General features: G+C 43.2%; 1 long non-coding RNA gene across 1 annotated transcript; it reads right to left on the minus strand.

Annotated features, from left to right (window-relative positions):
- Window positions 1–1,273: 1,273 nt before the first annotated feature.
- Window positions 1,274–16,723, minus strand: LOC137468752 (uncharacterized). The gene is made up of 3 exons (XR_010996174.1): window positions 15,833–16,723; window positions 8,786–8,909; window positions 1,274–1,584 (listed from the first exon to the last, which is right to left on the minus strand). It is a non-coding gene; the product is annotated as an uncharacterized lncRNA (long non-coding RNA).
- Window position 16,724: the final 1 nt, after the last annotated feature.

Genomic DNA, 16,724 nt, shown 5'->3' on the forward strand with positions numbered 1-16,724 from the left:
TTGTATTACTATTTTTATAGCCATTTTATTATTATTAAACTTTTAAAATTTTAAAAACCAAGTGATTGGCTGTGAAAAATGCATATTATATGGCTCTACGCAGATATTTACTATATGTATTATGCTAGGTTGGAAAGTTATGCTGTAGTAACATTTTAATAATATAGTAAATGTAGTTTTGTAATTGAAATTAAGCTTTAGTAGTTAAAATAGAAAATATGTGTGTGTGGTATTCTTTTTGCTCAAGAGAAGGAGAAGATAATCAAGAAATTCTTCACACAGAGATAACAATTACAAAAACCCCTAAATCTTCCAGAGGAGAGGAATTTATGGCTTTCCTTATCAACAAAAAAACCGAACTTCTCCAAACTCGATTTAGACTTCAAGGCGCCTGGGATTAACAGGAATTCCTCAACAAGTACCGGACGAATTTCTTGTTTTAAATAAAAATATGCATATTCATGAAGTGATTTGTGTATGCAACAGGTTACCCCTCTTAAGGACGGAATTCTCTTTTATCGGGGTCCTTCTCCTGGCTCACTTTTGTCCAGAGAGAGGTACCCAGCCCGGGCTGTAACTTTTTGCTGTTATTGTCTCTTTAATTGTCCTAACTCTAATTGTTTAATCTTTATTACTATACTTGTATTGATTTTTCCATTTTATTTTTATTAAACCTTTATAAATTTTTAAAACAAGTGATTGGCGTTTATTACATTGGCGTTTATAACATGCTTTTATTTTAGTAACTAATTATAGTGAAATAGCTAATATTGATTGAAAGTACTTGTAAAAATGGCTGAAATGTCTGTATGATAAGATAACATTGAAAAGAACCAGGCAAATGACACCAAAAGAGCAAGGAGTAATCTACCACTGACTCTTAGGCTGTCAATAATTGTCAAACCACAGACCAGGGGCCCTTGTGAGAAAATAAATTGTAAGACTCTCAAAATCACATGTGCATTGTTGCCTTATAGTACACTTACTGTACTCTAAGAAGATAAGGTCAGGGGTCAAACTAAGCTAAAGAATTCCCGGAACATGTAAACTCAAAGGAATTATGTATATGTATAATCTTAATGAATATGCATTTGACCAATGCAGTAAAAAAGTCTGTAAGAAGAGTTGTTATAGTTAACTGTGTGCATCTGGCTATGGCTACGCACCCAGCGCTGTTACTTTTCCTTTATCCCTTATTATCCCTTGTCAAAATTTTTAAAGAGTGAACTTGTTTCCCACACCCAGCCTCCCAAACTGAGCGGGGGGGAGCCTACGCCGCCATTCAAAACTCCCAAACTCCAAAACGATTCCACTGGAATGCCAGAGCTATCAGCCATCTCCCTTTGTGTCTTAATCGCTCTCTTCACCGAGAAAACTGCCCCCTTCCCCTTCCAGCATCTTCCTAGTAAGAGCAGGAAGAAATTGAAATTCACTGAGAAAGTTAAACCTTGCCCCCACAAGAAATATGGAGGTGAGGCCATACCTCTTCCCCTGCTTCAGCAGTCTCTGAACCACTCGGAGTACCACTGGTTACTGTCTCACAGTACTGAGCCTGTATATTTTCTCTCCACAATTTCCACTTTCCTGTAAAAAAGGTTAACTTTGAAAAACAGTACTTAAACATCATCTTGCGTTGTGTTTATACACTTACCTTGATGGCTTCCAATCAAAACCACAATGAAAGAGCACACACATACCGACGACAACCAAAAAAAAAAAAAAAAAAATTATCTCCGGAAACTCTAATTTGAGGAATACCAAGTTGCAACCCTCATTGTAACCCACATGCATGCAACATGACAGATTTCAAGGCATTAGCATGGGATTTTCAGAATTAGAGTAATGATTGTCCTTTAATGCTGAGCTATTCTTGCTTAAAACATCACTTGAGATTAACTTCTAAAGGTCCCTTGGCCAAGAAGTCTGAGGCTACTTTCTAAAGGTCCATTCACCAAGAAGTTCAGCTGCATAAAATCCTGCTGTGTGAAGAGGCAACTCTGGGCACAATTTGTCAGAGGAATATGGGCAGTCTGGCTGCTTTCCCGAGTACTATCAAATGGCTGCCATTCTAATTTGTCATTGAAAGGAATGGGAGGAATTTGGCTTTACAAACAGACTCATAAGAGATAAGGCTAAAGGCAAGATAGTAATCGGAGGAACCATTCAGAAGAATGTTACTAATTGACACAGAACATTGCTCAACCAAGGCCTTGATAAATTCCTGAACCCAGAGAAGAACAAAGACACAAAGGGGGTTGTGTGTACAGTAGAAGGGAACATGTAGCGAGGGTTTCATTGTTATAAATGAGAAATGATTCAGCCAAATTAAAAAAAAATAAAAAGAATTTATTCTAGCAATAGAGATCTAACTTAGCCAGCCACAAGGTAAAGGACAGTGCCGAGCCCGGGATCAGCGCTGGGTGCAAGACGCAGAGATCAGCCTCAGCAGAGGTTTCACTCTATGCCTCCACACCACTATCCTGGTACAAGCGATTTTTATAGGGAAAATTTAGCCTGAAGCCAGGATTTCGGCATTCAGTCCTTTGTTTCATTCAAAGTCCCATAAGTTGATGAGATTTCCTTCTCGGCGACAAGGCAGAAAAATTCGAAGACTGGTGCCGTGGAAACTCTTGATGAAATTTACGGGAACAGAGTATTCACATGTATCGGCCCGGGGGAGATGTTCCTGATGGTGATCAGCGCCTGAGTGTCTCCATATCGCCTCAGATAAAGCCCATCTCCTGGCGAGCCACATCCCCTTGCTTGTAAATCAGGTTTCAACACACACTTAGTTTTGCTTGAGAAGGGGGGGGGGGAGGGGGGGGCTTCTAATGCCAAAGGGTACATCCTAACAACTATTTAATATTATATATATATCATGCAAAAAATGGCGCGAATTATACCTGTTACATGTAACATCATGAAGTCTGTACCTTCCAAGTATCTCAGCCAACGGGGGAGAGGGTGATGAAGCCAGGAAATTAGGATAAAAAGGAGGCTGTGCTCTCCAACAATTTAAGAGACCCCAAGGGAACTGCCCCATGGCCTTTCCCTTCATTTCAATAGTGACAGGACACCTCTGTCTCCTTTTGGACATAAACCTCTGGCATTATGAATTTATCTGTACATCCTCTAGCACTGCACCATCTATTACTCATCGTTGGCCAGCCTGGAAGTGTGGAGAACAGACTTGGGAATATTTACATATTCCTTTCCCTGGCCCTTTGAAAGACCTCTTTCTCCAGGAGAGGAAAGAAGAACTGATATCCAGTGCCCAAGTTCCTTCATCAGTCCCTTTCAACATCTCTTCCAGCAACCACAGTCAGGGTCCACTGCTGAACAACCCTGATGTGAAAAATGCATATTTTATGATTGGCTTTTCGCAAATATTAAATGGAATACTATATGTATTATGTTATATTGATTAGACGTGCTGTATTAACATTTTAATAGTATGGTAAATGTAGCTTTGTAGTTAAAATAGAACCTATGTATGTGTTTTTTTTTTTTTTACTAGCTCAAGCAAGAGATGAGATAATCAAGAAACTCTTCACACAGAGATGACAATGATGGGGCCCATAAAGAATTACTGCCTCCTTATCGGAAAAGACAAACATTCTTCCACCTTCTCTCCATCTTTATGGAACCACCAGGATTAAGGGGAAGAAGTTGACAAAAACCAGAAAAGTTCTTAATTTGCAAGGAATTTATGCATCATGTATGAGATATATGAATATGCAACAGGCTGTTGCTTTTAAAGATTATTGCTTTGTTCACAAGGTATGCTTATTGGGCTTAAGTGTCCAAGAGCATCTGGACGTCTGTAATTCTTTGCTTTTTATTGTCTTGTAATTGTCCTAACTCTAAAATTTTTATTACTCTAATTGTATTACTATTTTTATAACTATTTTATTAATAAACTTTTAAAATTTTAAAAACCAAGTGATTGGCGTTTTTCACACCTGGTAAAGTAATTTCATATCATGGATCATATGAAATTGTTGTAATGGTGGTTGTAATTTCTTGATACCAGAGATGGAGGTTGTTAGATACCAAAAGACTATTTGAAAGTCCAAAGAGGAAAAGCACAGTGCTGGTGAGTTAATATTTTAATGGAAGACTGATGGTGTTTTCCCTTCAGTGAGTGGATTTGGGATCTCTCTGTTATAAATAAATGCTCCAATTTATTAATTAAAGAAAATTTATTAAATAGTCCAAATATAAATTTAGATAATAACAACGAAAAACCACTATCAAAAAAAGTCAGTGCCAAGCCCGGGATCGGCGCTGGGTGAGACACACGTTTGACCACTACAGCATAGGGTCCCCTATGTTCACACGGACTGTTCTGTCCGAGCGATTTTTATACGGTTTTTCTTGCCTGAGGCAAAGTCCCTTTCTTCTTTTCTGGGCTGCACCTATTCATGTGGAGTTCTTTCACTGTGACAAGTTGAACAGAACCCGTCTGGAGAGTGATGATCACCCGTGATCGTGTTCCCGGAGTTCCGTATTCAGATGCATCTCCCTGATGGTTCTGGGCCTTCGTCATCGGGCATTCCTCGGACCACCTTGGAGAAGCACCCATCTCCGAGCCAGCCACGACCATTCGTTTGCAAATTAGGCCCTTTTCTCCCTGCTGCCAGCTGCGGTTTCGAAATACTGTGAAGCAACCTTCCCATCCCCGGCTGGGGTGCTTAAAAAACTTACAGGAAAATTTCTTACCAATATAGCATATTTCATACATCTATTTCTCACAAACACAAATTATCTAAAATATACATAACATCTCCAACTAGTGAATTAAAGAACTTAAATCCAACAGCAAAATTCTGTTAAATAAATTCCTTTATTACAGCGCTGGAGACATGCTGGAAATTTTTTGCCATGAGCATGTCCCATAAGACACAGTTCCCTGGGGTTTAAATACATTGTCACACTTAGGATTTCCTTACAGCCCCTCCCAGACATCCAAGGTGTCTTCTCCAATATTGTGATGGCATGGAGCAGGGCTGCCATATTGTGTCCTTTACCCGTTATTATTTTGATTAGAGGGCTACGTTACTTCATCAGAGGGTCTTCATTATTGTCTTCATCACCTGCCCTCTGGATGACCCCTTCCATGTTGGCAGCTCCCAGCACATGTGTAATTCACTTCTGCGGAACCCTAATTTTTATTTTACTGTACTAAGTCACTGCTAAGACACTACATTTTCCTTTAAGTAAAAGATAACTCAGAACTCCTCTTACCTAAGCAATTTCCTAATGAATTTGCTTCTATGAAACAAACTGCTGATTTCAGGGCCCACTACACACATTCACACCAGTTGGGGTGTCCCTCATCCAGGAAAAGAGTTAGAAATTGAATTTAATAAGAAGACAGGACAGACTGTGGTGATAGAGCACTGGGCCAACCCAGACAAGTGTGCTGACCAGCCTCCTGCATAAATGAAACCAGACCCTTTTATTCCTTCATCCATCCATTTTCCCAGGCTTTTAATTCCCAGATGCCCTTGATTCCTCCCTTTCTCACCTTCATCTCCTCCCCTAAGAATCCCATAACAGTCTGGTGCAATTTCCAAATGCTCTTAATTTGCATGGCACCATTTGTCCATAGCCCTTAGGCAGTGACGCTCTGAGTTCAAAAGGTCCACAGATGGACACATCTGGATGGGTTTCCCAGATAGACCCTAGGGCTTAGGATCTCCTGGGACATCCCTGGAAGGGGCCTGGGCAAGCTGCCCCTTCCTGAGACCTTAGTGTGGGCTCCTGACCATCCCATGGGCCCCTGTGCTCCTCTGGGCTTATGGTGATGACTGGTGTCTCTCCGTCCTCTCCAGGGCTGTGGAGCAGTTGGGCTGGGGTATCACTTGGACTCTCTCACCTGCTGTTACCTCTCCATACTCCTTCATGGGAGAGCAGCCAAACTCCTTGATGGATAACCCAGCAGGTGTACTCTCCAACTCACTTTGGAAGCTGCTGTTCAGGTTCTCTCCTGCCTCCGAAAACAAGTGCCTCCAACTTTTTCTTGATTCCAGGTTTCTCTTGGGCTTTTTGTGAAGGGTGGAGCCTTGTGTCTGCTTCTGCAAGAGACCCAGCAGAGTAGTGTGGTAATTGCTACAGAGCTCTACACTATCTGGCAGAGAGAAGTGATGAGTAGACAAGAGAGTTCTATGTTGATTTGGTATGGCCTGGTTTTTGGTAGCAGGGGAGGGCCACACAAGTGGCTTCTGTGAGAAGCTGCTAGAAGCTTCCACCATGTCTGACAGAGCCAATCCCTGAAGATGGACATGCTGCTGGCCCAATTGGAGACGTGGGTAATGCCTCTCTGCTGACATATTTAAGAAGAAAATCAAAATAGCGCACACACAGTTTTTGCCAGGAGTGGTGAGGTGCTGCTGAAGCGATTTGCGGAATAAATAAATAGAGTCCACAACTCGATATAGTTATGAAGTGGGTATGTATGCCAGGGCCCGGCACAAGTGAGATAGTTCTCCAAAAACTTGTGCCCCGAGCCTCAGTCTGACCCACATCTTTATTCACAAAGGTGTTCCATATGCCATACATTGCACAACTTTTCTATGCATATTCAACCCCTGGCCCCGCCTGTCCTCGCCTCTCATGCTAAATAGGTCCCCGCCCTTCTGGGCATGCGTGGTTTGCTGTGGTGGTCGCGCGGGTGGTCTCTGGTGGTCTCTGAGGCTGAAGATTGTGGTCTTCCTCCTATTTGAACTCTTGAACTTTTCTCCTCTGTGCATGCGCTTTTGGTCCTTTGGTGCTTATCTGAGTAGGTCTGTCAGTCTTGATAAGCTTGGAGACAGAGGAGCCCCTTTATCTGGGTTCTTTGCATCTCCTGGTCTTCTCTGGCATTGTCTTTTATGCAAGAAGCTTCAGAGATTTGCATTTTCTTATGCCCTTTGTACCATGGCAGAGGTTTCTTAAGTAAAAGGTTAAAATTCAACACATAATTCTACAAACTAAAATTTAAATGTTTTAATTTATTTTGTTAATTCAAGTGAACTCCAAAAATCTCTATTTCACTGCCGCTGTGGCCATCGCTGCAGCACGTGGTGATGCGCTGCCACGGCTGTCGCCATCTTGGTGCAGCTTGCGGTGAGCCTTGCCTGCCTGGCTAGCCCTAGCCAGCCACTGCGGGCAGAAGGGCAGGGTGGAGATGGCAGCTTCCCCTTCCCAGCGCCCCACACCAAGAGAGGTGTTAAATAGCACCAGTGCCGCGGCGACCGCCACTGCCTGCATGGTGGTGGGGAGGCTGCATGGCCATCGATGAAATATGGCAAGCAACTCCCTGACATGGAACCTAAATGAGATCAACTTCTCAGTGCTGTGGAATCTTGCAAGAATCTTTAAATTAGTGGAACTTGTTGGCAATGGTACCTATAGGCAGCAGTGTTTCTTCTAGTCAGAGAAGAGGAGGAAGTGAGGACATGTGAGAGAAAACAACATGGCAGCACTAAGGTCAGTGGAAAAAGATGTGGAGAAGGTGCTCCAAGCGTCAGAGCCAAGATTCCTCTGCAGGCTGTGGTGAGGACCATGGTGAAACCAACTGTCCCCCTGCAGCCCATGAGGTCCACAGGAGATACAGAGATCCACTTGTGGCCCATGGGAGAAGTGGTCACGCTGGAGCGGGTGGATGCCAGAGGAAGCTGTGATCCAGTGGGAACTTGAATGGAAAGAAAGGGCCCTTGCTTCCAGAGATAGAGAAAGAAGGCCCTTGTTGCCAAACTAGAGCAGCCTATCCTTAGAGGACTGCACCCCGTGGGTGAGTGATCCACACCACAGCAGTTTTGGGAGGACTGTTTGCCTGTGGGAAGGACTCACATTGCAGCAGTTTTGGCAGGACTTCTGCTTGTGAGATTGGAACCATGATGGAGAAGTTCCCAGAGAACTATCTCCCATGGGAGGGATCCCATGGCATAGCTCTCCCTGAGCAAACAGAAAAAGAGCTTAGATGACAAACAGACCAAAACCCCCATGGCTGGCCCTGTTTCCCTGCGCTGTTGGTGGGAAAGAGGAAGGGGCTGGAGGGGAAAAAAGGGAGGCTTTTATAAAGGCTTATTGTACGTCTCATTATCCTCCTCTGACTCTGTTAATAATAAATTTACCTTATACTTTTTAACTTGAACCTCTTTTCTCCCAGTCCTTATCTTGACTCATGAGACCTTCATTAATTTTTTTCCCTTGCCTTTGCCCAACTGTAGCAGGAGAGGATAAGCCTGGCATTTTGTCAGTGTCAAACCCCAAGAGGTTCCCAGTTACAGCACAGGAGCACCAGGAGCTTGCAGGGAAAACATGGAACACATGGGAGGTCAGAGCAGAGTGTCTAGTGGGAGGGATTCCCAGTTGTGACCAATTACTTGTTTGTCTGTGGATGCCAGCAGCCCTCCAAAGCACATTTAAGTGTGCACCAGGAGGAGGGCAGGGCAGACCCTTGTGGGGAAACTTCTGTGTGAGTCTGCTCTTTACAGCACACGAACTCTGTAGGGCTCCCTGGCCTTGTCCAGAAGGGACATCTCAACTGCCCTCCTGGACATTTCCAGTGCCTCTTCCATGCCTTTGCACCTAAATAACTTTGGCTAACTTTTCTGATGCACTCTTCAGGGCAGCGGTGCAAAACATTAAGCAGTTTTTCCTGATATTTGCTAGAGGGACACATGGGACACACGTTGTTGTGTCATCCACCCAGTCCCATGCAGCAAAGACACAGCAGGACAGAGACCTTTAATGGAGGATGTGAGTAACCACTAGAAGCCTTGGCTGTTTGTGTTACCTCGTTTTGGTAAGGGATGTGTTGGTCTTTCAGTGTGTGCAGGCTCAGAGAGGCTCTCTCACCTAGGTATTGCTGTAAGCCTGTCTTCTTTGCAGGAGTTCTGGGTGCACCATGTGTCTTCTGCCTGGGAAGAAACCCACACCATCAATTAGTCACAGGATGCTTAGTATACCCCTTGTCATTTAGAGTGAATTGTGCTATTTTAAAGACACTGTTACTAGCTGGGTGGGTTTCCAGAAGACATATATAAAAATACCAAGAAGAAAGAGAAAGGCAAATTGCAAGGTGAACAGAGAGGCAAGGCACCTCATTTGCAAGAAAAGGGAAGCTATTCTTACTTGTTCCTTCTGTGGTTATTTAGTCTCATGACACAATATATCAACATCAGTAAGAACAACACAGCTGTCAATATCAATGTGATGATGACTGTGCTCTTCTGAACATCTACAAAAAGAAACCAGTACGTTCACACAGAACATGAACTGATGCCAGTATGTTTCTGCTGTCCTCTTCCAGGGGTTGGGACTGAGAGTGCAGCATTCAGAATTTTGTGCTCATTTATTCTTTGAAGGAGAGAAAGGAACAGTGTAGCAATATAACTGTTCCAAATATGAAGGATTATTTAATATTTTAAAATAAATACTGATGATGTCTCACACTTCCCTTGTATCAGGTTGTATCAAAACCTAGAACTTTTGATCTATTTGTATTTCTTTTTCTGAAAGACGGCTTATCACAAGAGAAGTGTCCCATCCTTCCTGACACATATCCTTCAGCAAAATATTCTATGTGAAATGTTTTTCCACATCGTTTGTCTGCCAGGTGCATATTCTGCTGGTATCCCCCAGATGTGTGTACTGCTGCTCTACATAAATAATTCTGTAGAAGTATAGACATACTGTGTATGCATAAATGTAGATTTTTATTCCATCTATATATGCACACATCCACCACACACACACAACGGCACCACAGGAAAGAATCTTCTGGGAGGTTTCAAACCCTGAAATCTTCATCTAGCATGAGATCTGACCTCAGAGAGAGTTGTCTAGCAAGATCTATGTAAGTACAAGCTGCCCTCTCACAATTGCGCATCCTTCCCTAAGTGCTCCCCACTACATGTTGCACATCTCCACACAACTGCAGCCCACCATCCTTTCCTTTTTCCAGGTGAAGTGCCTTCATTTTCCTTCCTTGTAGGTGGTCAAGGAGGCAGAACAAGGCATGGAGGCGACTGGCAGAGAAGGTAAGTCTGCTTGCCACTGTTACTGTTCCGTTGGTGTTCTGGATGTGGTGTATTTGAGGTGTCTCCTCCAGGCCTCTGTCATCCAGCCATGTGATGTTGGGGGCAGACTTTCCTGTTGCTGAGCACACTGCTGTGAGGAGACCCTCAGCAGGCAGGAGGGAATGGAATTCCACTGTGAGCTCAGAAATTGCTGGCAGCAAAAAGAGAAGGTGCTTTTTACACTCTGTGGTGAGTTTACAGTCAAAGCTGGGTGGGTTTCTCTCTCTGTGCAAGGCCTTCACTTCCCCTGAGGAAAGTGTTGCCTAGAAAATAGAAAGGATCTTCCAAAAAAAAGTTAAAGTGAATATAAAAGCAAATCTTAACTTGAAAGCTTTCAGGTACATAATATGGTGAAAACCACACATGGTACAGTGATTATACAAATTTTTATAAGGTCAGTTGATTAACATATACTGTCCAATCAAAAGGACAGTTGGTTAGCTAATAATTCTGGTTTGGCAATCTTGACACTATCCACCAAGGAGATGCTGCTGCATGGAAAATCTCCATGTGGTGGATAGTATAATGACACCCCTGCCTCCTGAGTACATCAGAATCAAACTGAGTGCCAGAAAGAGAGAAGGTGTTAGTGGAAAACTTACTTTGGATGTTGAGGCACATCTCTTTGCTGAAGGAGCCATGATGGAACACATTAAAAATGCATCTGTAATAAGAGTCATACTCAAGTGTGAGATTTTGGAGGGTGATAGCTGAGGCCTTTGGAGTTGCTCTAGTGAAAGACACCTTCTTCTGAAATGACCCTATCAGCCTCAGCCCGTGTATTGGGCTGTAGGTGGCCATGTTCTGGTGTTCTGGAAGGAAGTTCCATTTCTCTTCTGCCAGGTAACTGGCAAAACATCCATTGAGACCGAGAAGTTGCAATAGAAATTTGCCTCTCCCCCAAGGGCGACTATGATGATGGTATCAGATTGGATGGGTTCCTTCAAAGCTAGGAACAAAGCAAACCCCCAGATCAGGGCAGGAGGAAAACCAATTGACTCGGGGAAGGCTGAGTGCCTTGAAACATCCAGTCACATTGTTCTCATCTTTCAGGGCACTGGAATAAGGAACTCCAGCACAAGGCCATGGGGCACACCAGGAGACCTCAGACACCCTGTTGTCACAGGTGGCCATCACATCATTATTCTCTGCTGTATAATTCGATGGAGAGGAGGCAGGCAGCATGGGAACAGAGGGCAGGCAGGCTCTTTAGCAAGCACAGCAACCACACAGCAAAAACAGCTCTTGCTCCCAAGAGCACCCCTGCTCCCCTCTTGCAGCACCTACAAGGCTGTGGGGAGGCAGAGCAGCCCAGGGCACCCCACAGCCAGGGCTGCAGAGGGATATACCCTGCTGCAGCCTCTCCCCAGAGAATTGTGCACCACCTGGATATATGCACTGGAAATGCTAACCTGCTCCATCCCCTGTGCTGAGGAGTTCAGCAACACCAGCAAAGAAAGGGAATATATAGGCACATGATATGGCTTGTGAGCAAAGTGCCCTGTGTTCTCTGTGACCAAGCCTCACCCAATTTGGATGCTGCTGACTCATGCCCAGCTTACTAGCTACTGTCCCATTCATCAAGTTGTATATTTCAGTGAGCATGGGATCGGTGTGTCTCTGCTTGCTAGGTAAGGTGGTGGTGCTCCAGAGTTAAGCTGGTGTGGGGAAAGGGTGCTCCACTCACCCATCACTGGTTCCACTCGCTGGCAGCCTCCACAGAGCAGCAGGTGGCAGATTTCAGCCCAGAAGAGCAGGGGGAAGATCATTATGGGGCAAAGCAATTGCCCAGGAAAGCTTATCCCTTTCCCCACTTCCCTCAGAGGGTAGCTGGGATGCCTAAGGGGACTACAGAAGATTTTGTCTTCTTTTTTCAGAGTGTTCTTCAGTGGCCAATCAGCAGCACCATTGTCAATCATTGATCACTGGCTGCCAGAGATGAAAAAGAACAGGAGCCACTTTGTTCTTACTTCGGTTTTCTTTCTCTCCATCAGCAAAGCCTGGTGGTGTCCCTTGTTCACCCCATCCTGCCAGACTCTGCTACGAGCTATCGAAAGTATTTGCAACTCTCAAGGTGTGAATTTGCAGTCTTCCTGGTATGTATGGGAGGTGTCCGGTGGAGAAGGAAGAAACAAGGGGACACAGGCCCCGACAGACCTTGCTCCCTTTCTCTTTGGCAGGAAAGGGATGGTGGGCAGGGAGGTGCTGCCTGTGGATCACTGCCTCTGAGGCTTGCTGGGTGGCAACGCTGGAGTCCTCTTTCCTTCCTTGGGTCTGGCACAGAGGAGTCACGAACAAGAGCAGGGGATGATTCTCCATCAGGAGGGCAGTGTGGAGACACCAGCAGGTGTCAGTGCTTTGCCACAACCCACGAGCAATCTCATTTATGAAAATAGCTAAATTTCTGTAAACAAGGAAGGCTCAAGGCATATAAATTTATTTAAACTGAAATGTGAGCCGGGGTGTTTATGATGAAACCCAGGCTTTCTGTAATTTACCTAAAGGATAATATCAAATAAAATATTGTGATTTAAAAAAAAAGTTTTTTTTTTTTATTTTTACACTAAGAAGTGTAGGGTTTTTTTTCCTGAAAGGTTTTAATCTTTGCTTCTCATGTACCATTTCAAGTGCTCTTTTACTAGACAAAGCTGCCTTTTCTTTAGGGTGGTTAAGGACCACAGCTTCTGACATGTTAGGGAATTTAAAATTCTGTATTGTGTAGGGGTCTTAGACTGAGGATTCTCTCAGCCTTCCCAGAAATTTCTGGCAGCTTTTCTCAAAGTTGAGCAGACTACAACAGAGTCCATCCACAAAGAGCTGGACAAGTATTCAGTGCTCCTTTCACACATAGCTTTATATGTCTGAAGATGAAAGCAGCAGAGATATGAGAAGGCCCTTTGTATGGCCTCCAAAAACATGAGCAATTTCTGGTGTACTGAGAGTGAAAACAAAAATACACTTGATTTGTATCTGCCTGGCTTGATAGTCTCATTTATAAAAGAGAAAAATGCAATTAATTAGGGCAATTCTCTTGTTTCAGCTGATTTCCAGGGGCTCAGTGCTGAAAACTGGATGAAAACAATGGGTTATATTTTCTTCCATGTCTGATTTAATAAGAAAAATTACCGGTGTGGTATTTAGATGAATAATTCCCCCAGGGTCACACAACAGAGAATTGATGAATGATGCTTTCAAAGATCTATCACCAAAACAAAGTTTCTTTTCACTGTACAAACTTAGTCCCATGCCTCTGCCAGCACTGGTTTCAGAAGAAGAATATTATTCATATTTCAGCCAGAGCCTGTAAAATATCTAAGACAAACATTGCAGCTATGTTTCCAAGTCATATCTTCAGCCAGAGCTGTTGGGGCCAATTTGCTTGCATGTTACTGCTCTCTTAGAACCAGGAACCCACTATCTAGGCAGAGAAAAATACCAACACAATATACCTCTGAAAAAGCCTGGCATGCCAAAACAGAAGCATGAACATTTTATACAGCCTAAAGAACCTTAATTTTATCTATCTATGTATCTATGTCAACTATTTAAAAGGACACTTGTTACATGAGTTAAAATCTTAACCCAAACCAGCTAATGTCAGGGTGAAAGGATCCCAAAGCTGAGAGGTGCAAGCTACATTTGCTTTATAAAGAGAGACACATAACCCAGAACCAGTTTTATGTAAGTGAGAGGCAAGCAGGAAAATGGCATTCCTGCTTGCCCTTTTTCCATCAGTTAGGAGAAATTGTATCCTGTATCACCACCACTTGTCCCTAGGCTGGACAAAATGCAGTGGCACAAAGTAGCCAGAGGCAGAGTTGGGTGAGACTGACAACTGCCCAGCCTCAAAACAGGCAAAAATCCTATGCTTTTTTGTTTGGTTTTTTATTTTTATGTTTTTGTGGTGGTAGTAGTATCAGCTCAGAACTTTCCTGTAGAATTTATTTCAAAAATATGGTCTACTTCCATTGACTTACAAAGTTAATCTGCTTCATATCACTTGTATTGGAGTAGCAAAATAAAGCAGTCCATTTCACTTAAATTTGCTTGCATCCTATCGGTTTTATTTCTATTTCTCATTTCAAGTTCCACACCAATCTCACCATCTCCACCTACAGCCATAACAAATACTAGGTATCTGTATAAATCAATTTGAAATATAACCTTCAAGGAATTCTTACAAATTGTTAGAAGTAACCGGACAGACAAGCACAAACTAATCACAAAGAAATCTCATAACAGTAGTTACGATGTTCATCATTCACAACCAAAACTTCTGATTCCCTCAGTTATGTTTTAGTTTATTCCACAAAAGATGGTTTGTATCTATTTCATATTCTTTTTTTTTTGTCCCATATCTATCAGCCACTCAATTAACCATTGTCTGTATTCTTGCATTCCTTTGATTGCTGTGTGAAGCCAAACACCACAGCAAGTAGCACAAAGCATTTTATGGTACTGTGTCTTAGTATAGCATGAAGGTGAGTACTTGTATTGGTTTTAAGTGTTCTGTGACTGGATGTCATATTCTCATTCCAGTATCATGAATGAAAAATAAATCTTGTACAGAATTTTACTTGTAAGCCATCGCATTCCTCATTCAGCTGCTGGACCTATCATGCTCATAAGCAGAAACCTATAAAAGCTCTAAAAATTTCTACATTCAGCTAAAAAGTAAAAGAAGCTGCAAACACACATAAACAGATACTTTCATGACTCCAAGCCCTGCTTTCCCACACTCCAGGTGATCAGCTTGTAGAAAAGAATAATAGATAATCACTGCCATTTTCCTGGGTTTGAATAGATTTCTCACTGGCATTGTGCCTTTCTTCCTTCAGGAAATCCTTTATTTACCCATGTCTAAACCCCCTATTTCTGCCAGAGATTTATTTTAAAATTAAAAAAACCCAACAAAACAAAACAAAAAAAAAAAAAAAAAAAAAAAAAAAACCCTTAGTCTAAACACTAGCAGAAACCTCATGTTAAAACTCAAATAAACTGCTGTAAATTGCAAGTGCAGACTTTGCAGAATGGCAAGGGCTGAGGCCACATAACCTGCTCAAGAAGGGTACCAGGGGCTCTCCACCCCTTTCCTGCCCTCCACAAACCCAGGGGAAAACCTTCTCCCCTGGCCTCTTCCCTCATCAAGGGAGAAATGAAGTGGCAATGGTGGAAAAGTTTGGACAAACCATTACTTCCTCCTTTGACAATTAGGGGGCTATGAAGAAAAAACCCCAATTATAACAGCTGCAGCCAGTTCCTCTTTCCCCTCACTCACGAACTGTGCTATTTCTAGGCATTAGGGGGGTTTAAAATAAGTATTTTATAGCAAAGACCAGGTTTACTCATTCTCAACTCACTCGCTTTCATTTTTGTTCACTTGGCTTTTTGACTACAACTTAGTGATTCATGTGGGATGCCCATTTGAAATACATGGACAAGGAAAAACCAGATTACATGCTTTTGCTCTGGGAAGCCAGAAGGAGAGGAAGCAGCCTGCACTGTTGGCTTCCCACAAGACCAGCATGAGCCAGGTGGGCTCATTTCCCTGTCCCTAAGTCAACAAGACTTCATGAGCATATGGTGCAATTCAGGGAATTACAGGAGACCACAGCTCAGATCTGACCCACTGCTTAGAAGCAAAGTGTGGTCAGAATAGGGAACACTCCTTGCCCTGCACTGGTACTTATCTGCCCACATGGAAATAAATAAAGCACCCAGCTCCTCAGGCCTACCAGCTCCCTGCTTCCCACTGCACTCACCTGCCACTACACCAGAACACAAACAAAATGCATTGCGCAACCTACTAACCCTGCAACTGCCCTTTTATTGCCCTGCTTCCTCCTGCAGGTGGGTGGGATGCCAGGAAACACAAGGCAGTTGTGATAGATCAGGTACATTAAGAAGGGGGCTGTGAAGAACGCTGAGAAAGAGGGAAGAAGGAAACATCTATGTGCCTTTTACCTTGCTTTCCAGGAGAGGTTGCTGGAAATTGGACTTGGCACTTCCTTGTGACTCTTGGCTTGAAGCCTGTTACTCCTGGCACCTGGGTTATAAGTTGAGACTGGCTGTAGTCTTGGCCTGATCTCTTGTGCCCTTTAGGGAAAAAGTTCAACACCTGAAGTTCAGACCAGTGTACTGGGCTGTTCCACAGGTTTTCTGCAGCCTCATCCTGGTAAGGGGCTCCTTTGGTCCATCAACAATACTTTCCAAGCCAGCAGCCTTATGAAATGTTGCCTTGTTTCAGACAATCCCCTGTCCACTTTTTAGTTTGCAATGTTAAAATATCAAAGAGTAATAAACAATGTCAAAACCCCCAAAAATACAAAGCATGAGTTCCACTAAATGGATCCACACAGCCAGTCTGAGTTTCAAATAAATACTTTACATTTTTTTTCTTACAAAACAGAATATTATAGTGTAATAAAATAAAGAAATATATATTATAAATTGCCCCTTTTTATATTTCTCTTGGAGAAAGTCACAGGAGGTTTTCTTGGAAGCTTGAGGTGCCATTTTAAGAGTTTCTCTCTTGCATATGTAGGTGGGGCAGCTTCTCAGGTGTTCAGTGGTGCACCAAGGCTGTGTGACACTGCAGGAGCCCATCTGCCTGCAGTTCCATACTGCCTGCACTTCTTGGCCTTGGTGCAGGCA

This window comes from Anomalospiza imberbis, chromosome 2 (genome assembly GCF_031753505.1).
Source record: "Anomalospiza imberbis isolate Cuckoo-Finch-1a 21T00152 chromosome 2, ASM3175350v1, whole genome shotgun sequence".
NCBI classification, from domain to species: Eukaryota; Metazoa; Chordata; class Aves; order Passeriformes; family Viduidae; genus Anomalospiza; species Anomalospiza imberbis.